Genomic DNA, 25,892 nt, shown 5'->3' on the forward strand with positions numbered 1-25,892 from the left:
TCAGGCCTCAGTTAGCATGTTAAATGTTAAATTTCATGAGAGTACAATTAGTGCCCTAATCTAATAGATAGATTAGTGATCGTTAGCAATTCTGGTGCTGTAGAGAAACACAGGAACAAGGAAATCTAAACAGTCCGATGACGATGAAAAGACCTTCTAGTAAATGTAGAAGATGAGGATTTGTAGTGTGTATGATAAGTAATACCTTGATTATTAAAGGGGTTATTAAAGGGACAGTCAACACCAGAATTTTTGTTGTTTAAAAAGATAATCACTTTATTACCCATTCCCCAGTTTTGCATAACCAACACAGTTATAATAATACACCTGTTACCTCTGCAATTACCTTGTATCTAAGCCTCTGCAGACTGCCCCCTTATTTCAGTTATTTTGACAGACTGGCATTTTAGCCAATCAGTGCTAATTCCTAGGTAACTTCACGTGCGTGAGCTCAATGCTATCTATATGACACACATGATGCCCTCTAGTGGTCAAAAGGCTTCAAGGACAGAGGTTTTTCCCATTTTCCATTCTTAAATGACATAAGTCATTTTGGCATTGCTGCTTAGTATTAGTTCCACCATAAGTTACTGCTCTGTTTTTAAGTGCACCTATGCCTATTAGGCACTGTTTTTTAACAGGCATACAGGGCTTTTTTATACTCTATATGGGTAAATAAAATAACAAAAAAAAAATTTAATACTGAAAATTGGAGACAAATGTAAGAAAAACAAAAAATGTTTTGTTTATAACCATTTTTACAAAACTAGTGTAGCGAAAGAAAGCTATCACTAAATAGATTAATGATTTTGTCCTGATTTTAGTAACACCCCATAAGTCAAGTAAGTTATAGTTAAAGGGACATTCAGTCAAAATTAAACTTTAATTATTCAGATAGAGCATGCCATTTTTGAACAACTTTCCAATTTACTCCATTAACAAAATGTGCACAGTCTTTTTATATTTAAACTATTTGAGTCACCAGCTCCTACTGAGCATGTGCAAGAATAAGTGTGTATGCATTTGTGAATGGCTTATTGCTGTCACATGGTACGTGTATGCATTTGTGATTGGTTGATGGCTGTCACATGGTACAGGGGGAGTGGAAACAGACATAACTTTTAAAATTGTCAGAAAAAAATGCTACTAATCATTTGAAGTTCAGACTAATTGCTATTGCATTGTCTTGTTATCTTTTATTTGCTGATTATGCAAATCGACTGTGTTGACTGGTACTTTAACATAGGCCAGATACTTAAAAAGAAGGAATTAATAGTTTAACACAAATTTTTGCTTTGCTTGGACAGTAAGCTAAATAGCAGTCACCCAATCCAAAACAAACACATCCTACAAAGAATTTATATTTATAGAATTTAGACATGCAGATTTTTTTTACACTTTGGGCTAGATTACAAGTGGAGCACTAATTTATTGTGTGCCCACAAACAGGCAAATTTGCCCATTTGCGACCTCTTGGTAGAAGTTACCCTCACAAAATAAACTTAAAATCAGATCTCTGGTTTATTTTCTAAATGACCCAACTGCTGACACAGAAACATAAAAAAGCCAGATTGGAGTTTGCCAAAACTTACTTTTGACATGTGACCCAAAGCACATGTCAAAACCACACAGAAATGGTTTAAGACAAAGAGCTGGAGAGTACTGAACTAGCCAGCAATGAGTCTCAATCTCATAGAGCACCTGTGGAGAGATCTCAAAACAGCTGTTGGGTAAAGGAACCCTTCCAATCTGAGAGACCTGGAGCAGTTGGCAAAAGAAGAGTGGTCCAAAATTCCAGTAGAGAGGTGTAAGAAACTCATTGATGGGGACAGGAAGCAATTGATTTACAAGGGGTGTGCTACCAAATATTAGATTGGGGGTGCCAATAATTTTGTCCAGTCCATTTTTGGAGTTTTGCATGGAATGTGTCAGATTTGGCTATTTTTCTCCACTTTTTTTGTGTCATACCAATACAAACAAAATAAATAATCATGAGAATGCCCAAACATTTGTAATTGCAACACTTTTCTGGGCGAAGTGGTGCATTATCTGACAGAAATGCAGGGGTGACAATATTTTTGTATTTTTTACCATGACTGTGTGTGTATATATATATATATATATATATATATATATATATATATATATATATATTTGCATTTGCTGCCCAATTTTGTTTTGTGCTCTTGGTATTCTTTGTTCAAAGCTAAACCTAGGAGACTCATATGCAAAGTTCTTAGACCTTGAAGGCCGCCTCTAATCTGAATGCATCTTGACAGTTTTTCACCACTAGAGGGTGTAAGTTTATGCATGTCATATAGATAACATTGAGCTCACACAGGTGAAGTTACCTAGGAGTCAGCAGTGATTGGCTTAAATGCAAATCTGTCAAAATAACTTAAATAATGGGGCAGTTTGCAGAGGCATAGATACAAGGTAATTACAGAGGGAAAACATATATTATTATAACTGGCATGTTCTATCTTTTTAAACAACACAAATTCTGGTGTTTACTGTCCCTTTAACCCCTTTAATTCAGACATAGTTTTGTATGCTGCAAGCCCCCCCCCCCCCCCCCGGGCATTTCTATATATGGAAAGTGCTTTCCAGGCCATAGCTTCTGCAAAATGCACTTGTCCACGTGCACAGTAGGGGGCAGAAACACATGGCACCTGACTAAAGTAGTGCACAGTATAAAGCTAAAGCTTTTACAAAGCATGTGATGGTATTACCATGGAAACGAGCAAGCCTCTTGGCAACAAACAATAGCTTTACCTGCTGTCCCTTCTCAACCCCCTTTGCTTGCATAAGTAATTATCCTCACATACACACTTTGTTATATGATACCAAAAGGTTTGGAGTAGGACACTGCTAAAGGGGGGTGGAGCAGGCTACATTTGGCAACACTAAAGTGTAAGTAATTTTGCAGATTTAAGGACATTTTATTAAAATACCTGTAAGCTTTTTTTGCGCTCTTTTTAACACACACTATTTAACTCATTTGACCCTTTTATAATATGCACATAACTCAAAAATTTTTATGGCACTTTAAGATGCTAGATTTTGTTAATGTAATTTTTGCTTCTGAAACCCCCCCACACTCCAACTTTCCTATGTACTTCCTTAAGCTTGTAAGCTCACAAGCCCACCTATGCTGTAGATCATCTCATGTAAAGGTGTTTCACAGCAAACAGTGACTCATCAGTGGAGCCGTCTACCCTTTACAGTTCATGAAACTGTCTTTGTACGTTATAATTATATACTTAATGCCAAAACACTGCATAATATGTTGGTGCTTAAGAAAGAAATAAAAGACTTGTGCAGCACCAAAAAATATTGTTCATCTGAATCTTTCTGAACGAATGTGTGGGAAAATTTGTTTCCCTGAATATTCATTGGGGCATATTTATCAAGCTCTGTATTGAGCTTGATGCCCAGTGTTTCTGGCAAGCCTTCAGGCTCACCGGAAACACAAGTTACGATGCAGCGGTCTAAAGACTGCTGCTCCATAACCTGTCTGCCTGCTCTGAGGCGGCAGACAGAAATCAACAGAAATCAACCCGATCGAATATGATCTGGTTGATTGACATCCCCTGCTATAGGCTCTTAATCATGTATACTTGGCAGTATTGCAATAGGCTCTTAATCATGTATACTTGGCAGTATTGCAATAGGCTCTTAATCATGTATACTTGGCAGTATTGCAATAGGCTCTTAATCATGTATACTTGGCAGTATTGCACCAGCAGTTAACAAGAACTGCTGGTGCAATTATAAATGCAGAGAGCGTATGCTGTCGGCATTTATCGATGTGCAGTGGAAATGATCCGCAATATTGTCCACTCGCATAATGATAATTCAGCCGTATTGGCTGCAATATTCAGTATTTATTTAGTTTTTAACCAAACAAATACTGAATATTCTTTGAACATTTACAAAAAAAAGTCACTTGTAGCTTTATACTTACCTTTAGCATGCTGGAGAGCTGCGCTAACTCGCTCCTCTTTTTTACAGAGCCCAGACCACGCTAATAAGATGCTTAGCATGACGACTTCCAGGGACTGCACTAAAAAATGTTCTCTTTAGCGCAGGCACTGGGAGACCCCACCCTGAACCTCCTATTAGCGCTAGGTTAGTGAGGCTATCCAGAGCCCTAGAGGTAAGTATTTAACTCCTTCAAAGTAATTTAAAGAGAATACAGACCAATTTCACCAGTATTTTTTCGTTTTCTTTTAATTTTGTTGGCACATTTATTCAAACATTTATTTTGTTAAAACAAATGTACATTTCTAATAAATATGATCATTAATAATTATTAATTATTATTATTAGTAATAATAATAGCATCAAATTAACATTGTATGCATTTTTTAATACAAATTAACAACAACATAACAAATTCCATGGAGACATCATATTAAAGCTAAATAATACTATAAGTGGAGCAATTTTAATTTTTTATTTTATTTGTTTGTATTTTAATCTGTACTGTATGTTACTGTAAAGTAAATAATTACATTACCCTTAGAATATTCAAGCCTTAAAATATCTTATTCAGTGCTGCCCAAACTACTGCCTGAGGGCCACATCTGTCCCTGCAATGATGTTAAGCAGAAAACAGAAGTCTGAAATTTGATTTTGAAAAAGCAGTTCTACACTTCTCATTAGGTAATTAGGCATGTGCATTTGTATACATTCATTAAAGGGACAGTAAACAACTTGTAATTAAGACATTTCTGTTGTGTTGCTATAGAATAATGTATCAGCCAAATGTTAACTTTTTTAAAACAAACTCCACCTACCATTTGCTTTTTTTGAAGGAGCTAATTTGGGCTTTAGTCCGTAGACAACAAGACTAGCCACTGTCATAAAGTTAGCATAAGCTGCATTGTTTTGCAGTTGTTATCTGCTAAAGCCAATTAGGAACGGATAGGTAGAAGAGTTAGCCTTGGGAAGTTAGCAGAGTGTAGTTTAAGTTCTAGGAATTAGAAGTTGCTCAATTTTCAGAGCTAAATAGCATGACAAGAAGGGAAAATAAATAATGAAAGTATATTGCAAAGTTGTTTAATTACGTATAAGTAAACACTGACATTTTTATATACAATATTTAGTTATACGGTATAACTAAATATTGTATACAAAATGTCAGTGTTTTCTGTCCCTTTAATTGTTATTCATAAGCTATGTATTTTAACTAAAATAGGATTCTAATTGAATTTTATTTGAAGGTGGGATACTTCGCATACGTGTAAGTAATATTATTATTATTATCATCATTATCAGTTATTTGTAGAGTGCCAACAGGCTCCGTAGCACTATAATTATAATGTAATGCACCCCTGGAAAATTCCACTGTTAAAAAACAGAGCTCCGTACAAAAACTTTGTCCCTGGTCTACTGTTTACTTGAAATATGTCTGCCATAAATATGTAAAAAAATAGAGAACTGGTGTATTAGCTACACAAGTGAATTGGGAATTAGTAAACATTCTGCGTGACATATAATACTATAATATATTTTAAATAATTTATTTAACAGTGTTTAAATCATTTTACAGTATTCTATCTATCAGTATGTTATCTGCAAGATGATCCGGTACAAAAGGTTCTCTCTATAATTTACATTGTGCGACAGAAAGGTTCATCTTAACATAAATGCAACCTTATTCTTAAAATTATTATTCCAGAATCAAAACTGCAATTTTTTCTTTATATATATATATATATATATATATATATATATATATATATATATATATATATATATATATATATATATATATATTACAGTTCCAATCTCCAGGGGCATCTGTAGACCTGATGAGGGATGGAATATATGACCTGACAAATGGAGGTGAAAGAAAGAAGCTGAAGATACCAATATCAAGGGGGTGGTTTTGGTACTTATGGGGTTCTAATCTAACTTTCCCTTATTTGAATTCCTGATCTTCTTGTTGCTTAAAGGGACACTGAACCCAATTTTTTTCTTTCGTGATTCAGATAGAGCAGGCAATATTAAGCAACTTTCTAATTTACTCCTATTATCAATTTTTCTTCGTTCTCTTGCTATCTTTATTTGAAAAAGAAGGCATCTAAGTTTTTTTGTTTTGTTTTTCAGCACTCTGGATAGCACTTTTTTATTGGTGGATGAATTTATCCACCAATCAGCAAGAACAACCCAGGTTGTTCACCAAAAATGGGCCGGCATCTAAACTTAAATTCTTGCATTTCAAATAAAGATACCAAGAGAATGAATAAAATTTGATAATAGGAGTAAATTAGAAAGTTGCTTAAAATGTCATGCTCTATCTGAATCACTAAAGAAAAAAAAAATGGGGTTTAGTGTCCCTTTAAGCTGGACACATTAGTCAACCCTTTTCTCTCACTGTTTAACAGCATCAACTTGGTTTTGTTTGGGTGACATGATCTGAGGTGCATCATTGAGAAGTCCTGTGTAGAAGATACTTAAGAACAGAGCATTTAACTGGACATGCAGAGTCTGCCTTGGGTTGTTGCAGTGACAGTTAGTGATCATTGGAAATGTTCTAGCACCCCTCAACATATTCTGAGCATCACTTTAGTACCCGATATTAGGTTAGAATGAGGCATCTTTGTTTTGTCTCTTTCTCTCACGCTTTCTTACTTTCTGTATTTTCTCTCTTGATCACACTCACTCTTTCTTTCTCCTCTATCTTTTGCTCACTCACTCTCTTGAGCTCTTTTTTATCTGCTCACTCTCTTACTGTCTCCATCCTAATTCTCTCTTTCTCGTTCTCTCTCTTTCCGGTCCCTCTCATTATTACTCTCTTGCTCTCTTTGTCATTAACTTTTTCTCTCTCCACTTCTCTTTTACACTCTCCTCTCTCTCCCTATGCTCCTCACTCTCTGTGTCTCTCCTCTCTCTCTCATTCTCTTCTTTCTCACTCTTTCCTCTCTCACTCTTCTCCTTTTTCTCTCTACTCAAAGCTACATTATTAAAAAAATACTTTTCTTGGGCCCTAAAACTCATTTTTCTTCTGTTCATCCAACCCTCAACAACTTTCTTGAGTGTAAAACCCAGATTTTGATACATTTAGCTAAGGAGGGGTCAAAACAAAACTGCAGGATTGTTAAACTGTTTGCTCACTACTAAGAGGAAAATCTTAGCTGTTATTTTATAAACTTTGGCAGTTCCAGTGGTACCAGACTTCCCAGCAAGCAGTCAGAGGTTAGCACCAATTCCTGATTCTAACTCTGATTGTTATGCTTGCTCCATGCATATTTGATTGACAGGAAAGGGAAAAGTGGACGCTAGGGGGCCGGATTATCAAGCTCTGAATGGATGTGAGCCTTCAGGCCCGCCGGAAGCATGTGAGCCTACAGGCTCGCCGGAAACAGCAGTTATGAAGCAGTGGTCTAAAGACCACTGCTCCATAACTGGTCCACTGCCTCTCGGGCTGCAGTCTGCAATTTGCCTGATACTATACAATCAGGCTGATTGACACCCCCTGCTAGTGTCCGTGAATCTGCAGGGGGCGGCATTGCACAAGCAGTTCTGGTAAACTGCTTGTGCAATGTTAAATGCCGACAGCCTATGCTGTCGGCATTCAGCGATGTCTGTCCGACATGATACGCTACAGCTATCATGTCGGACAGACATTGATAAATCAACCCCTAGGTTCCTAACTTATTTTGGCAGTTTATGCAGTTTATATTAGCCAAGATGAAGCGTAAAAGTTTATTCTAAACATTCACAAATACAAACAGGATGTAACAGACATTTGTAATATTTAATTCAGAGACTATTTATATTCGTTTTACTATAGTGTTTGGTACATACTTGAGCACCTTGATAACATTTCTGTTCATTTGTATGTAACACACAAAATAGGCAGCACTTGATCAGATGCACATAGGTAGGTAAAAATCAAGATTGAAGAGCTAGTTAAAGCATTTGGCTGAATAGGGACAGGATATTACTTCCTCAAAGCCTTGATTTCTATACCCCAATCAAGAGACATAGGGGCAGAATTATCAAGCTCCGAATGGGGCTTGATGCCCCTGTTTCCATTGCTCCATAACTTGTCCACCTTCTATGAGGCTGTGAACATCAATCTGCCCGATCCTATATGATTGGGCTGATTGACACCCCCTGCTAGCTGCCGATTGGCAGCGAATCTTCAGAGGGCGGCATTACACAAGCAGTTCACAAGAACTGATTGTGCAATGATAAATGCAGACAGCATATGCTGTCGGCATTTATCGATGTGCGGCGGACATGATACACTACATTGTATCATGTCCATCCGCATTTTAATAAATCGGCCCCATAGAATTAGCACTACAAACTACATCAGATGAGATTGGAAAGTTCTCCGTAGGTTCTTGTCATCCATTCATAAGCAATAAAGAGTTTCTTTATGTTGCTTTGCAGTTTCATTGGGTTGATTTGTGAAGGATTTTTTCTCAAACCAGCCTAATTTGTTTCTGGGAGGGGGCAAATCTGCATTGGGTGCCCAGTAATAGTTCATAAATAAAGCTAAGACTTATGTGATTGGATATAAAATGGCTTTTTAGATATTGTGATTTATGTACATAACTATGACATTTGCACATTAATAAATGCCCTGGGGGTGAGCTACCAGTTTTATTGTTAGAAATGTCACAAATGCTAGAAAGGGAACTCAGTTCAAGAATTCCCATACAGCTTGTATCTGTCACTGTGTTGAATGGATAAAAATTATTTATTAGATGCAACAAAAGATAAATCTTGTTTGATGATTTAACATATTATCAGGCTCATTAAGCTTGAGTATTTTTAACCACATCTGTTAAAAAAAAAATGTTTGTAGAATAATTAACCAATTCCAGTCAGAGATAAAGTAAAAAATTTTGAAATTGTAAAATTTTAATTTAATTATATTGCCAAATTTACTAAACCCCTTGAGGACTGGGAATTTCAGAGAAAAACTTGCCCAAAAGACCGGAGAAGTTTTGCGACAACTCCTCCTAAAATTATTTGCATACTGCTTGTACAATCATAAAACATATGGGTGCAATAGCTTTCCCTTTTTCAGATATAGCAGATATGCATGGTTGCTAATTTCTGAAACCACCATCATAGGTACTTGGTATATATATATATATATGTATATATATATATATATAGTGCTGCGGAATCTGTTGACACTCTACAAATAACGATAATATATATATATATATATATATATATATATATATATATATATATATATATATATATATATATATACAGTGGAGTATATAGGTTTTGTGCTGCCCTAGGCACTCAAAATTCTGCTGCCCTCCCATCCCCCCCCCCCTAGATTTTAGTCTGTTTTTCAGCCTCAATATTTTTTGGTCAGGGTTTTGTAACTTTCTTAGGAAATGTTCACCAGGACTTGCATGTATGTATGTATATATATATATATATATATATATATATGTGTATACAAGAATAGATACAGCGCCTATATATCCATTTAAAATATGGGTGGTGTATGGGAATATGAGTGAAAACTAGAGCTGATTATTAGAAAAATAATAGCAATTAAAAGAATATTTAAAAAATATAAATTATTAGAATCAATTATGCTTGAAGAATGATGAATAGATTATGAAACAGTGTTCATATGAGTCTTTAGATAATATATAGTCCGTAGTAAATCTTCATAAGCAGTTGGTATCAGTAAATAGATGGTATGTAATACCCTTACCAGATAATACCTCAATCTGATGAGGTAAGTATGCCGCACTGGGGGTATATACAGATGGTAGAATCTTCTCCTTTTATTCAGATGTGGTGCCTCTTGGGTTTTCGTGAGCCTCCTGGAGTATGCAGGGATATGTTTCTTGTTGTAGATAAATCCCTTGTACTTCCTTTATGTTGGTAGTTAGCCTCTTGGAGTACCTTTTCTGTCTTGGTATACACTTTCTCCAGCGTAAAGATACCCAGGGAGACAAGAAAGGATATATAGTGTAATACAGTTTATTTACAATTTAGGCATAAAAATATAATTCACATAGCACTCACATTTGAAGAAGGATTTATCCACACAAACCTTTGAAACGCGTCAGGGACACCAACTACTTATTTCTTATGCTCTTAATTTTAAATGTGTTTTATTTAAATCGTTTTTTATACCAGTGTCACTCCTTGTAGCCAGTTTGCTGGCATATACTTTTTGAGATAAGTGTACTATACCATATTACCTCATTTGGGAAATAGCAATAGCTATATAATACTTCACTACGAAGTCTTATACCTAGATTGGGGCACTTGTATCTCATACCTGTATGTGGAAGGACCCACTAGAGTCCTATATGCCTTATACATACCTCATATAATCTGAGGATGCCAAATGTGAGTGCAAAGCTCCAAAAATGGACTGGACAAACATTTTGACACCCTCAATTTAATATTTGGTAGCACACCCTGAAATCAATCACTTCCTGTAACCATCATTGAGTTTCTTATACCTCTCTACTGGAATTTTGGACCACACTTCTTTCGCCAACTGCTCCAGGTCTCTCAGATTGGAAGGGTTCATTTTCCCAACTGCTGTTTTGAGATCTCTCCACAGGTGTTCTATGGGATTGAGATCTGGACTTATTGCTGACCAGTTAAGTACTCTCCAGCGTCTTAAATCATTTCTGGGTGCTTTTTGACATGTGCTTTGGGTCATTGTCCTGCTTTAAGACCCATGACCTCTGGCGGAGACTCAATTTCTGACCCTACATTGCACCACATAATTATTTGGTAGTCTTCCGATTTCATAATGCCCTGCACCCAGTCAAGACATATAGTGCCCGAAGCAGCAAAGTAACCTCAAAACATCAGTTAAACACCACCATGGATTGTATTTTTTTTCTTTAAAAGCCTCATTTCTTTTTCTGAAAACAGTAGAATGATGGGCATTACCAAAAAAACTGTAATTTTGTTTCATCTGTCCACAGTACATTCTCCCAAAAGGATTTTGGCTTTCTCAGGTAGGTTTTGGCAAACTCCAATCTAGCTTTTTTATGTTTCTGTGTCAGCAGTGGGGTCCTCCTGGGTCATCTCCTACTATAGAGTGTCCCTTTTCATTCAGATGGCAATGTATAGTGAAAGCTGACACATTTGTACCCTCTGCCTGAAGGTCAGCTTAAACTTGTCTGGAAGTTGATTGAGGTTCTTTATCCACCATTCGAACAATCCTTTGTTGCAAACTTTGAGCAATTTTTCTCTTTCATCCACATCCAGGGAGATTAGCTACAGTGCCATGGGCTGTAAACTTATTGACAATGTTGTGCACAATGGACACAGGAACATTAAGATCTCTGGAGATGGAATTGTAACCTTGAGATTGTCCATGCTTTTCCACAATTTTTGTTCTCAAATCTTCAGACAATAATTTTCTGCTCTTTCCCTTCTCCATGCTCAGTGTGGCACACAAAGACACACAACAGAAAGGTTGAGTGAATTTTTCACTATTTTAACTGGTTTCCGATGTCATTTCTATATTGATACAGGTGAGTTTAATTGCAAATTACAGGAGCATCACAAACTTGGAATGCAATTATTCCTTACAATTTTTAGAAGGATGCCAATAATTTTGTCCAGTCCATTTTGGGAGTTTTGCCTGGAATGTGTCAGATTTGGCTTTTTTTTCTCCACTTTTTTTGTGTCATATCAATACAAACAAAAGAAATAAACATTAGAATGCCTAAACATTTGTAATTGCAAAAATTTTCTGGGCGAAGTGGTGCATTATCTGAAAGAAATGCAGGGGTGCCAATATTTTTGGCCATGACTGTATATATATATATATATATATATATATATATATATATATATATATATATATATATATATATATATATATGTTTTTATTATGTTTTTTTATTATTATTTACATTTTTTGTTTCTGTAGTGTAGTGTTCCCCCAAACTCCCTCCCCAACTGATTGTCACTGGGACCCCTCCCTTACCCATTTCTGTATGAATAAGGGTCATAAAAGTGTGGCTCTCCAGCGCTCTAGTGATACGCATAAGGCAACAGGTGAACTTATTTACCTGTAACAAAGGAACATTTACATTTGATTAATGAAAACAAATGTAAATGGTCCCTAATTATTCATTATTCGTTTAGTTTTAAACAAAATGAATACCGAAAACTGCAGCAGAACAATATTTGGAAAACAATTTTTTTTTTAATATTTCCTTCAAAACATTTGTATGAACCTAATTTTTCATTGCTGTGACTTCAGCAATAGGTGTTGTATGTTACAAATCGTTAAAAATAAACACTGCACCTATTCTATGAGTGGTAAAATGAGTCCTTACAAATAAATACAAATAAAAAGATTTACAGACTCTTTATGGAGGCAGCATTTGTTCACCCTAAGGGCCCGATAATATTAAACTATTTGGTGAGATGACCAAAGACGCCTCTTCAGTAATGTAAGGTCCCTCAAACAATTTTATAAAGGTACATTTTAGCTTGAGAGCTAAATATTCCTTTGCAGATTCTGTATGTGAACGAGAGACACCTATATTTTTAATATGTGCAATATACAAAATAAAGCTTTAAAATACAAAATAAAAATTCTCTCCATGCTGACAAGTTTTTGATCATTAGGCCGTTATTTTTTTGCTTGTTTTTTAACTAATTTAACTTTTGGTTATTTCTGCTTTTATGTATTCGTTTTTCACTATTTAAACTATTTTTTTTAATTGTATTTGTTTCCAGTGGATCATTTTATCAACTAAAAAGTCAAACTACTAAGCTGCGGACAATGTGCTCTACCACTCTGGAGACCGTGCCTCATTAAAGTCAGGGTAAGTTTGATATTTGTATATTTTATTTGTAAATTATACTTGGTGTATAACTTTATAATAAGTAAACACTAATTGATCTGAAAAGGGAAAATCATTACTGAGACATCAATAAATCTATACTTATTTATTGTTGACAACATTTCTCTGAGTTCTATATATATATACAAATTAATATATACTAGGAAAAATATTGTACATTTACAGAAAATAGACTAAGAATATTGTGGTTGTAGTGCATTAGTAGCAGTTTTAAGAAGTTACCACCTTAGGAGTTATCATATTCTGCAGAAATGTTTCAAAGGGTGGAGGGTAAGATGCCCTAAATATAGTATAATGGGGGTAAGCATGTGCAGAAGGAGAAGATGGTTGTTGTGCTTATGAGATATGAGCTACATATTATATTACAAATAGTGGCTCATTGACATTAATTAGTGAATCAAGGCTATGCTTACACTAGGATATAAGGAGTTTAAGGGGTCTGGTATTTTCTCCCTCTTCCCCACATCAAATAACCATAAAGTGACTTCTCTTGTAAAGTCCTTCTCAAGACCAGCAGGTGCTCAGAAAAATGAAAAAGGTAGTGACTGTCTTCTATCTAAAATAGTATTAAACGAGGAAAAATGACACAACAAAAATGATGACAGCCAAAGATGTGTGAAAAATGTGTAAAATATTTAATTATAGCTTTGTGTTTTTATTTGTATTATTTAAAAATATTACAGTTCATCAGATATCACTGTCCGTTAATATACATCTTATATATTATATTAATATGTGATCCTTAAACTATTTAATGTCCAATAACTATGTTTGCCTTAAAAAAAAGGTTATTTTCATCCTAAAAAACCTATGATTCATTAATCAATCTATTTTTTAAAAAAATATATATAATTACTCTTTTTTATTAATTAGGAGCTGCAAAAAGCTGTAATATAACAGGCTATAAACATATTAAACCAACTGAAAATTATTGTTTTCACAGAAACATAACAAAGGAAAAGCTATTTATGGAAATGCCCTTAGGGTACTTTTAGATCCATATCTGATCCAGAAAAGGGGAAACAAATATTGTAAGAGATTAAACTGATATTTTCTTCTCTCTTTCTTAGCATTTCCAAGCCAATCATAAAATAAAATAAGTGTATAAAACATTAAATAAAAATAATAGTATCTATTGAGTTTTCTCACTTTGATCTCAGTCATGTATATTAATATCCCAGACTGCTGTAATTTCTAGCATTCACCTGAAAAGTTCACAAAACATCTCTGGTTTAGCATATAATCATTTGTCTCTCCTTATATATTTTAGATCATACCTATTGCTTGAAAGTAGGGCATAAAAAACACAGTATGAGGTGGATCTGTAAATACATAAGACTTATGTCAACATAGTTATATCCATAAGAAGTATTTAATGAGTCAAATCCCTGCTTATGAGATTGATTGGATGTGTAAGTGATGTAGTCTATAAAATACCAATACATTAATTAGTAATAAGTGTGTGTTGTTTTCCAATGTTGCAAATTGTCCTGCATATGGTTTTCACTAAATACTAAAAAAGGAAATAATAATAATGTATTAACACCTTTATTTATTTATTTATTTACTTTTATTTATTGATTAACACTTTTAGTTATTTATTTACTTTTTCAAATTATTATTTCATTCTTTTTCTGCCCATCATGTGTTTATTGGCATTCTTTCAAAAGAGAGTTGCAGATTGGTCTGTGGCTAAGCACAATATTAGCAGACCTCCTGTCTCTATTTGAGAGGGACAGTCCCTTATTCTGAGCTGTGTCACACTGTCCCTCTAAAACAGCCAGTAATTTTTTTTTAAACTGTGCAAAATAATAGTCTTTTTTTTTTTTTTTTTCAATTACTGTCTCAAAATGCCAGCAATGACACTCAAAATCACATCTATTCTTTGATTTCCAACTATGGTAATAATTTGAGCTAGAAATAGAATGTGTAGCTTTGTGCAGAGCAACATTTGCTAACAGTCCTGTATGTAAAAGCGTATCTGTCCTCTGAATTCTCAGTTATTCCCAGTGTGTACAGATGTCTACAATGTCTATGAAAAGTCAGTCTGACTTGATTCTGTATTTTCTTTGTACTGGTATTGACTTTGTTGACCAATAAAAATCCTGCAAATGCTCTTGAAAAATTATGACTAAGCAGAAACCCATTAAAGTCAACAAGACATTTTCATGATCCAGAAAGAACACACAATCATACAAGTCTTTAGCAATTGTATAACTAGGATTTTATTTTTAAATATTTTTATTTGATTTATTTATATATTTAGAAGTGTTTCTTTTTATATTTTGGGGGCAATTTATCAAGCTACGTATGGAGCTTGATGCCCCTGTTTCTGCGCAAGCCTTCAGACTCGCCAGAAACAGAAGTTACGACCCAGCGGTACACCTGCTCTGAGGCCGCGGACAGAAATCAACCCGATCAAATACGATTGGGTTGATTGACACCCCCGCTAGTGGCCGATTGGCCGCAAATCTGCAGGGGGCGGCATTGCACCAGCAGTTAACAAGACAGAGTAAACACTATAATAAGTCTACCCAATTGTCTTTAGATATAGTTTAGATTCCATAACAATTGTTTTTCAGAATATAACAATTTAGACAAATAAAAGTAATAATAATGTGTGTTTTGTCATTTGTTAAACAGATATAACATTTATGAAATCGCAGTAAAATTATTATAAAGTCTAAGGAATGTTAATAATCATTTAATATTTATGCATAAAACATAAATATTGTAAATACAGTATAGAAAGGTGAAACATTTTCAAGTTCTCTTTTAAGGTCAGATGTCCTGAAGCTCTTCGGTGAGGTAAGATGATTTGTCCGTACAACGAGATCCCTCACAGAATTTGGAAAGCATGAGGGATAGTTATCTCAATGTGCAGAATTCTGTAGAAGAAGGATAGGTACCAACAATGTTGTGTGATTTCTCTCTATTGCAGTGAGTTTTTGATTGGGCCCTTGTGTCTTTTGCAGCATAAATGTAGAACAGACGTCAGAGGGTTTATTGTACAAAGAATTCAGCTTTCAAATCTTACACATTTTGAATTGCCTTTTAGGGAAAAAGGAAAGTATATAGCATTAGATAAATTCAGGACTATGCTTGCATTTTGAAGTTATACAAAAGTAAAATATCTGTTAGAGATGACTGAGGCAATGTGAGCTATGAAAATACTCTATTTCACAGAGATAGATCAGAAAAGGTTTTTTGTAACTAATCCTTTAGGTATTTTTTAAAAGAGAAAACTAAACTGGCACACTTTTTTTTCTGTGCTATATGTCTTTGGTGAAAAAAAATACTTGAGGCTAGAATGGTTCTTTAATTTGTTTTTCTTAGCAGTTTGCATAAACCTAATAATATTAATAAATATGAAATTAGCAATGGTTAATACATATAATCTCTTCCAATGAAGATCCAATCAGCAAAGATAAGAAGCAAATAATTATTATAGCATCAATACAGTTCTTTTAACTATATTATCCTATTAATATAATAACTGACTTGTTATTATAAAGATTCTCTACTAATATTAAAAATGGCCATTCTGTATCTTTTATTTTATTTGTTATCTGGATGGGAATATTTTTCCTAATTAAAATTTCCACACTTTTTTTAGCCTTATTAAATGTATGAGTCCCTAAATTTAAACTAGAAAGTTTTAGGTTATTTTCCTTGGGTGAAGTGGGTTTCTTGTAAAAATATTATATCCTCTTTATTATGTTGAAAATACCTAAGGGTCAAGTTATGTGTATGGGGTCTATTAAACCCCTTAGTGTTAACTGATTTTGTATTAGTTGCCATCTAAGTAATGTAAAAGATGTACTGTAATAGGAATGATATGGAGTTGGTTATATGACTTGAGCCCAATTATAATCCTGAGTAATATTAGGATATGGTTTCTTTGTTCATAGTTAACTCGAGTAAGAATGTGTATGCTACTCATTAGTATTAAGAAAACTCTTAACCAATAAACAAAATATGTATAACAATGGAACATAAACAATAGTAAAATAGTCAGCAAGAAAAAGTATACTCTTTTCAATGAGGGATTGCTAGGAAGTTAATCTCCCTCTAGTAGTTGCAAGAAACTTTAAAAGATTATTGTTTTGAACATAATAGTCTTACACACATTATTCTATCTTATTAGCAATTTAGATCAGTGTTAGTAATAATAAATATATACAATTCTAAAGATAAATTAGAACCTTCTCTACAGACTTAAATCATTAAGCCTCTACAGTGCAGCTTAAATACTTTTGGAAAAGTCTGTTTAACACAATCTTAATTCTGGAATATCTCACCACTGACATTCCTCAGGTCAATCATGTTATCTGCTCTCTAAGTTGAGTAGGAGAAGAAGTGGGTATTGTGTCTTTACGTTTTCTTATTTGAAACTTTCTGCCAGCAAGAGCGTTGATCCTTTAATTTCTGGAAATCCATGGTAAAAGACTGAGGTATAGCAGACGAGGCATCTAGGTGTCTTTCTTCTAATGCTAGACCTAGTCCTAGTGAAAGAGTCTAAGTCTTGTGGGCCTTTATTTAATATATATATATATATATATATAATGCTTTCTTCATCTAAGATCTGTATCTAAGATCATTATCTGGCAAGGCCTTAGTTAAAAAGTGAGCCTCCTTTCTTTTCTGTATTGTTGTAGGACATAAGACTGAGTTCATTTGTATGGAATGATCCAAATAATACATTTTTTACATCTGACAAGCTTTCAATCAGATTTAATCTTTATATCAAAGGAAACTTATTATTAAAGCGACATAATACTCATATGCTAAATCACATGAAACTGATGCAGTATAACTAAAAAACTGACAGGAAAATATCACCTGAGCATCTCTATGTAAAAAAAAAGAAGATATTTTACCTCACAATCTCCTCATCTCAGCAGAGTAAGTTCTGTGTAAAAAGTTATACTCAGCTGCTCCCAGCTGCAGGTAAAAAAAAAAAAAAAAAAGAGAAGAAGAAGAAGAAGAAATGAACTGCAGCCAATCAGCATCAACAGTGCTGAGGTCATGAACTCTTTTACTGTGATCTTATGAGATTTGACTTAACTCTCATGAGATTTCATAGTAAACTTCCTTTAAACTGAATAGGGAAATAACATGTGAGTGCACGAGGCTCACTCCCTTAGCTGTCCCGGGACAGGCATACTGATATGCTGCTTAGAAGTCCTTTACAATGGGATGTGGCTACTGAGGAACTTTTGAGGTAAAATATCTTTCTTTTTTACATAGAGATGTTCAGGTGATATTTTCTAGTCAGCTTTTTACAGCTATGCTGCAGCACTTTCAAGTGATTCAACATTTGGGTATTATGGCCCTTTAAATCTTGTGGGGGTTCATTAGGTGATGATGCTGATCTTAATGCTCTATGAGCCCTGTCAAGTTCAGTAGGGGGAACTTGTGGGTCAGATTTCATGTAAATAATCTGGTAGCTCAGATATTATTATTGACTCCGGAATTCCACACACTCTTGTCCTGTAGTAAGTCTAACCTAGGAGCATTTGTTTGTGCTCTTAAGATTTTCTCTGCCTTATTAAATTTTGTTGTGGCTATGTTGTAACAGATAATAAAGATCTTAACAGAAAAAAGTTATATACCGGCTGCTATATTTCTGTATTAATTATAACTTTATGTTAAAATGGGCTTGAGGGCAGTAACCTTGTACAAAAGATTGATGTTATGGATATCAGGTGTATATGTCTCTTTTTATTATGTATGGTTTACTTATATTTTAAATATCAAAACTAATATAAAGGCTGAAGAGACAAGTTTGGTATTTGAGCGTCAGGATTTACCTGAATTACCTTTTCCAAAAGATTCCTTAATTACAACATTACTTTTAACTTCCACATAGGATTAGTGCACACTCAGGATAAGTTTTTTTTTTTTTTTTTTTTAAATGTTTATTATTGTCCTTTTTTTAAAATAAAAAAATGGCACTCAAATTCCTCCTCACCTCGTCTTCTTGCCCACAGATTTTGTTTTCTTCTTTTGAATCGCTCTTGTGCCTGCCAACATTAATGACTTTACCACATGAAGCATTTCACCACCTTGTGCATGTGTAGAGTCTGAAGTTTGTGGCATACAATACCGGAAGAGCTGGGGAGCATATTTAGTAGTGCACCATTTCACCACCTATTCCGGCTGAAACTCTGTATCAACTCATTGGTGATTCAGTATCAGTAGAATAGCTGATTAAGGCTTCCCTCATTTGTTTTCATTATTGTGTATCAATATGATGATAACTACAGTGTACAATTTGGTTAGAAGAAGCGAGTTTAGTTTGATATTAAACAGGCTAAATATAACTGTACTTTCTTAAAAATCCACCTTAAAAGCAAATACACCAAGCTGAATATGTTAACTTTTTTTCTGTTATTTGTGTTTTTAATGCAGACTTTAAACATTTGCTGAAACGCCGCTACAAACGCAGAGCACACTATGTAAAAAAAGAGTTACTTCATATATTTTTACTGAGTTTACTACCACAAAAATATCCCAGATATATATATATATATATATATATACACACACAGGTGCCAACCTAAGTGAGCATTTTTTTGCTAAATTGCCACATGCAAAACTAACAGGCTCACTTTCTAGTTTGCAAATCACTCAGAACGAGCAAGACTCTTTGTCCACAATAAGCTGCAGATTCACAGCTAAAACCAGGAACACTGTGACGTAGTTTGTAGGAGGAGTTCCGGCGGCCATTTTAAAACGGCCAATCTTTAATAACATAATATTTTCAGATATTTTGCACGCAAATGCAATGTATTGTGGACACCAGGGGAATTTGTTTTGTTTGTTTGTTTTTTGGTGCGTCATTAGTTACCCTATTTTAAAAGTAGTTAGCCATGAGTAACCCCAGTGAATGCATGCTGTACTGTGCACATGCTATTGTTACTGTGCTTGCCCTTCCTTCTCTAGTGCAATAAAGAGTTTTGCAATGCATCATGGGTCAGACATGAGAGAACAAACGCATGAACAATACTTCAGCAAACATTCACCCTAGATAAGTACTTTAAAACTTCAAGAATTTTAGTTTGGATTCTGAATATAAAAGTAGAAATGTTAATTATCTTTTGTCATCTGCCTTATTATTTAAAGACTGACACATTTTATTTGAATCTTTATCTAGTCTAATGAAATACTCGGTAATTCAGTTAATGCCATTATTCTTCCGCTCTTTATTTCTGTCAGTGCTGTTTATCATTGTCCCATTGCTAAACTTAATTAATTGAAGCCTTTTGTCATCATTTCCCACCAACTGCACATTTAACCAACTCTTAATGAACCAATTGTTCTGAATAACAATTAAATATCTACGTTTAATTATTTAGATGCAATAGACAAGCTTTTAAAATTCATCTGTTGGTATCATGCTCCCTTCCTTTGGAAAGAAAGGGAGGGGTGTCTGCTCGTCTTGTTTTCCCAGCCACTTTCACTCGGTGTCCCAGCCTAACTTTATCAACAATGCTAAACTGTAAATGCTTTTTAAAAGGTTTTTATACTGGATTTTTAGATCAGTATCTGTGTATATTCTTCTTAATAATAGCATCTATTACATGCAGTTATATGAAAATGTGTGTAATTGGTGTTTTATTACTATAAAGAGGCAAAAAATAAATAATAAAAAAGAATAATTGCAATGTTTTACTGTACACAATTATACATTACATTTTAAAATCTGAAATGATTTACTGTGCCTTTAAGTCTGACAACTTTATATTATCTAAAACATCCAAGAAATGTTTTAAATTCACCCTGTAGATTTGAGCATGTTGAAGCTGCATCATGGTACATAGTAATTGTTTGATCAGTGTAGGAGTTCATATATATTTGTCTCTATTTATTAATAGCAATGGAGATTAGATAAACAAGTTCTAGAGACTTGTATATGGGGTGTTCTCCTCGACTAGAAAATAATACAAATGTAGAAAGTACACAGATTAAAATGTTTTAAAACTTGCATTTCACGTGCAGATCTCACACTACTTAATTGCTAATACTGTGAATTAAGAAAAGTAAGAATGTTGACCTTTGTATTGGCACTTCATCAGTTTAGTGCACCTTTGGCTTAGTGATGAGCAATAGCCATAGATGTCTATTATTTAAGGTAATCAGTGCTCCTAGGGTATCTGATGTCCAGATGATAGCTCGCCCTAGACTTTTGCTAAATACTAAAAAAAAAATAGTAAAAAATAAATAAAAATTATATTGATTTAACATGAGTGATGTTAGCCCACAATAGAACTAATGTTCTTGAGCTCCACTTGTAATCTATTCCATAGTTGTTTAATTTCAAAGTGCTTTCTGGGTTGTAAAGGGAAAAGAAAGCCTCAAAGTGATATGAAAATCAAGGCTATCCTTTGTTTAAAAGCATACTTACTACTACTGGGTGCTAGCTGCACATATATGCCTCTTCTCATTGGCTTACATGATATGTTCAGCTAGCCCCCTGTAGTGCATTGCTGTTACTTGAATAAAGGATATCACAGGAACAAAGAAAATTTGAAAATTGGAAAATTGTTTTAAATTGTATGTTCTATCTGAATCATGATAGCTAAAAATCTGGGTTTCATGTCACATTAAAGACTTTCTTAGTGCCTATTTAAGGACGGAGAAAATAGAATATATATATATATATATATATATATATATTCTATCTCTATCTATCATCTATATGTCTATCTATCTATCTATCTATCTATCTATCTATCTATCTATCTATCTATCTATCTATCTATCTATCTATCTATCTACCTTCATATTCCCAATAAACTACCAGGATGCTCTTAGGATAAATCCAAAACAGTCAAAATTGACAAGGCACTCACTGTAAAATGTGTACAATGTATGAAACAATATGGCCCCTTTATCAAATGTACAGCATAACCAACATAAGATCCAAGACAAAAGTTTTGGATGAGCATATTCGTGTAAACAATATTATGAGTTCAAATCAGCATGGTTTTATGAGAACTAGATCATGTCAAACTAATCTAATTAGATTATATGAGGAAGTAACTAAATATATAGATAAAGGGGAATCAATTGATGTGATATACTTAGATTTTGCAAATGTGTTTTTTGATACAGTGCCACATGAGAGATTAATGCACAAAATTATGGGACTGGGAATAGCTGAAAATGTTAGCTCATGGATAAATAACTGGATAAAAGATAGGGAGCAAAGAGTAGTAGTGAATGGATCATACTCAGATTTGACAAAGGTAATCAGTGGAGTCCCCCAGGGATCAGTACTGGGCCCTGTTCTTTTTAATATTTTTATAAATGACTTGGAGCAAGGATTAAATAGCGACATCTCTATTTTTGCAGATGATACTAAGTTAAGTAAGGTCATTAGGTCAGAGCAGGATGAACTTTCGTTACAAAGGAATCTGCAAAAATTAGAATTATGGGCAGGTAAATGGAAAATTAGATTTAATACAGGAAAATGCAAGGTTCTACATTTTGGAAGTAAAAATAAGCAGGTAATTTATTATTTAAATGGGACAAGACTTAGCCAAACAGAGGAGGGAAGGGATTTAGGAGTGGTAATAGATAACAAGCTAAAGATGGATAAACAATGCAGGGCAGCGGCTTCAAAGGCTAATAATAGTAGCATGTATTAAAAGAGGCATTGATTCAAGGGAGGAAAGCATAATTCTGTCACTATATAAATTCCTGGTAAGACCTCACTTTGAGTATGGAGTGCAGTTCTGGGGACCGATCACAAAAAAAGATACTGCAGAACTAGAAAAAGTTCAGAGAAGGGCCACAAATCTAATAAGGGGAATGGATAATTCAAGCTATGAGGAGAGGCTAGCCAAACTGGGTCTGTTTTCTTTAGAAAAAAGGCACTTGAGAGGGGGAATGATTACTTTATATAAATATATTCAAGGCCCATATACAGAGATGGCAGAAGCTCTGTTTATTCCAAGAAAATTTTTGAGACAAGAGGTCACAATTTGGTTGGAGGAAAGGTTGGAGGAAAGAAGATTTAATCTCCTGCAACGGAAACATTTTTTCACTGTAAGAGCAAAAAAATTGTGGAACTCATTACCAAAGGAGGTAGTGAATGCTAATACCATAGATACATTTAAAATAGTTTGAATACATTTCTGTCTAGAAACAAAATGCATGGATATGATTGCTTGTAATCAATGGGTCATCTTTTAGTGGGAATATTTAAGTTTAACTGGAGCTTTTTGTAAGTATTTTATATTTGTATAGGTTGAACTCAATGTACTTTGGACTTTTTTCAACCTCATCTACTATGTTACTATGTTACACTATATATATATATATATATATATATATATATATATATATATATATATATATATATATATATATATATATATATATATACTGTATATATATCTCTGAGGAAGAAGGAATTAATTAGCAATCCTTTGAAACGCGTTAGGGTTTTACTTACTTTTGTTCACTATTGTTTTAATGCTGGCATTCCGCTGGTTTTGTGTCCTTATGTATGCTGGTTGATGTCCAGGATTTTATACTCCTGTGTATCCGGTCTTACTGGCTTTGGAGTTTTATACACACACTAACCATACCTCATATTGTTTGAGGGTATTTCATGTGAGTTGATAAACCGTATGTTATGTTTTTAACTATCTATTAAAAGAAATATCACACTATTTTGGTTTATTTCTCTTATCTGGGCATACTACCTTGGGAGGAGATGAACAGAGGATAATACCGTTTGCAACTACATACTCCAAGAGGTGGATGGAACACTAAAGATATTATTCACCATATAAGGCATTCTTACATTGAAATCCTATTACCCCTTGCAGTTGCAGCAACTTACCTCATTAGATTGAGGTAACTTCTGGTAAGGGGATTATCATTATATTGAGTCACCAATTGGACTTGTTTTATTACATACCTTATTTGCACTTTATATGTGTGTACATGTCACTTTGTTTTTTTATGTTTTAGCATAGAATTGTTAAGCGCTGTTTTCCCCTTGCCCACATATATATATATATATATATATATATACATACATTTATATTATTAATGGTCAACATCCTTCTGCTTTACTGTCAGCTTAACTTCACTTAAATTAGTTTTAAATATGCATAAAACTCGAATGCTTTCCAGTGTACATAAATGCTGCATAAAAAACCTTTTAATACTGAACTTCACTATGAGAGATATTCCAACAGGATGTCTCATGTTCTTGCACGAAGTAGAGGTTCTAATTTACATTTAATTTATTGTTGTTTTAAAAAAATAATGTACCAAGTGTAAGTAGATTGTACTAAGGATTTTATTTACATGAGAAGTAAAAAATGTTATGCAAAACAATCCCAGAAATAACTATTTTTATACAAGCATTCTATTTTACAAATAAAAAAAAAAATTGTCCAAATCTAAATGCACGTCTAATATATGCTATATGATTGGAAAATTAAATATATTTCTATTATAAATAACAATATGGGCTCCATTTATCAACTGGAAGGCAGACAGGGTTCTCTGTCATGAAACATTGTGGCCCCTACTTGTGCGGGGCCAATCGCATGCAATTGGAGGGTGTCAATCATCCTGATCAGATCTGAAACCTGGAGCCCTATATGTGCAATATTTTTCATTTTGTTGGTATATCTACTGTTTAATTGACTAAGAAAAACAAATTAGAGTCACAATTTGCTAATCACATTCTGCTCATAAAATTGCTTCACTTTTTCAAAATAAACCACATTTTACAAGTAAAATTCCTGTTGTTTATGTTTCATATAACTGGTAGTTTTCTTTCCTTGAAAGAATGAAAAAGAAAACATTGTTTGCCTAGGGCTGTGTCTGCCTGCAATTATCTATTCTGAGACATCTCTGTGTAGCTTTCTATTTTTTCCTACACATATAAGTGTGTCATTGGGATTCAGAGTGCTGTAGTCTATGTGAAAATCAGAGCTGGATAAATTCTTTCTTGGATTTCCGTCTTTGCCTTAGGATCATCTAGTATGTTGATTGCAAAGTGAATTATATTACTTTGTCTTTTCTTTCATTACCATATCCTTTTAATACTATTGGCTGCCAAAGAGGTTCCCGTTCTTTACCTGGGGACCTTGTCTGCATGGACCATGGACAATGATAAATGGGGGCATATTTCTCTTCTTTAAAATGACTGTATTCAAAATTAAAATAAATTTTTTATTGTTAATAATAAAATGAATAATAATAATAGTAATAAAAATAATCATCATCATCATCATCATAATAATAATAATAATAATAAAAATATATGTAAAAGATTTGTCTCATAAACATTTTTATCACTGACTGTAACTTTTTTCCTTATCTGTCTTTAACCCCTTGAGTGCTAATGACGGCTCAGAGCCATCATTAGCACTCAACTACTTTTTTCCAATCTGGGGTCCCCCACCAGCTCCTACCCCGCCGATCGGGCCTGCATAGTGACAGGCATTGCCGGGGCTTCCCGTTACGTGCGGTGACGTCACGCGCAATGACATGATGACGTCACCGCGCAACTTTATTTAAAATTGTCCATACAAAGTATAGGGAAAGGGGGCATGCTGCTTAGAAACCTGTATCTCAGGGATCTAAGCAGCTACAGACCCCCAAGACCTACCATTGGAAAGGTAATCGCTTAACCCCCAAGACTTATAATGGTATAAGTCTTGGGGTTCTGGGGGGAAATAAAAAAGTAAAAAAAGTTTTTTTTTAAATAGTAAAAAACAGAAAAATATAGAATTCAGCTTAGCACTCAAAGGGCGCCATGTACTAAGGCGTCAATTTTTTCACACAGACCGTATCGAAATAACCCGCCGGCATTCGCACCATGTGGATGGCACTTCGTTACATGAATGTACTAAAAACCAAGCCGTAAATTTTTGCGTCTATTGTGTGTCGAAGACAATCGGATTATTGATAACTTTGAAGCTTCGTTCGGCGCGAAAGAGCAAAGTTAAGAAGCAGTCTGCGACCTGATTGGTTTAGTTCTTTACCCACGTGACGATCTAG

Source organism: Bombina bombina, chromosome 4 (genome assembly GCF_027579735.1).
Source record: "Bombina bombina isolate aBomBom1 chromosome 4, aBomBom1.pri, whole genome shotgun sequence".
In the NCBI taxonomy this organism is placed as follows: Eukaryota; Metazoa; Chordata; class Amphibia; order Anura; family Bombinatoridae; genus Bombina; species Bombina bombina.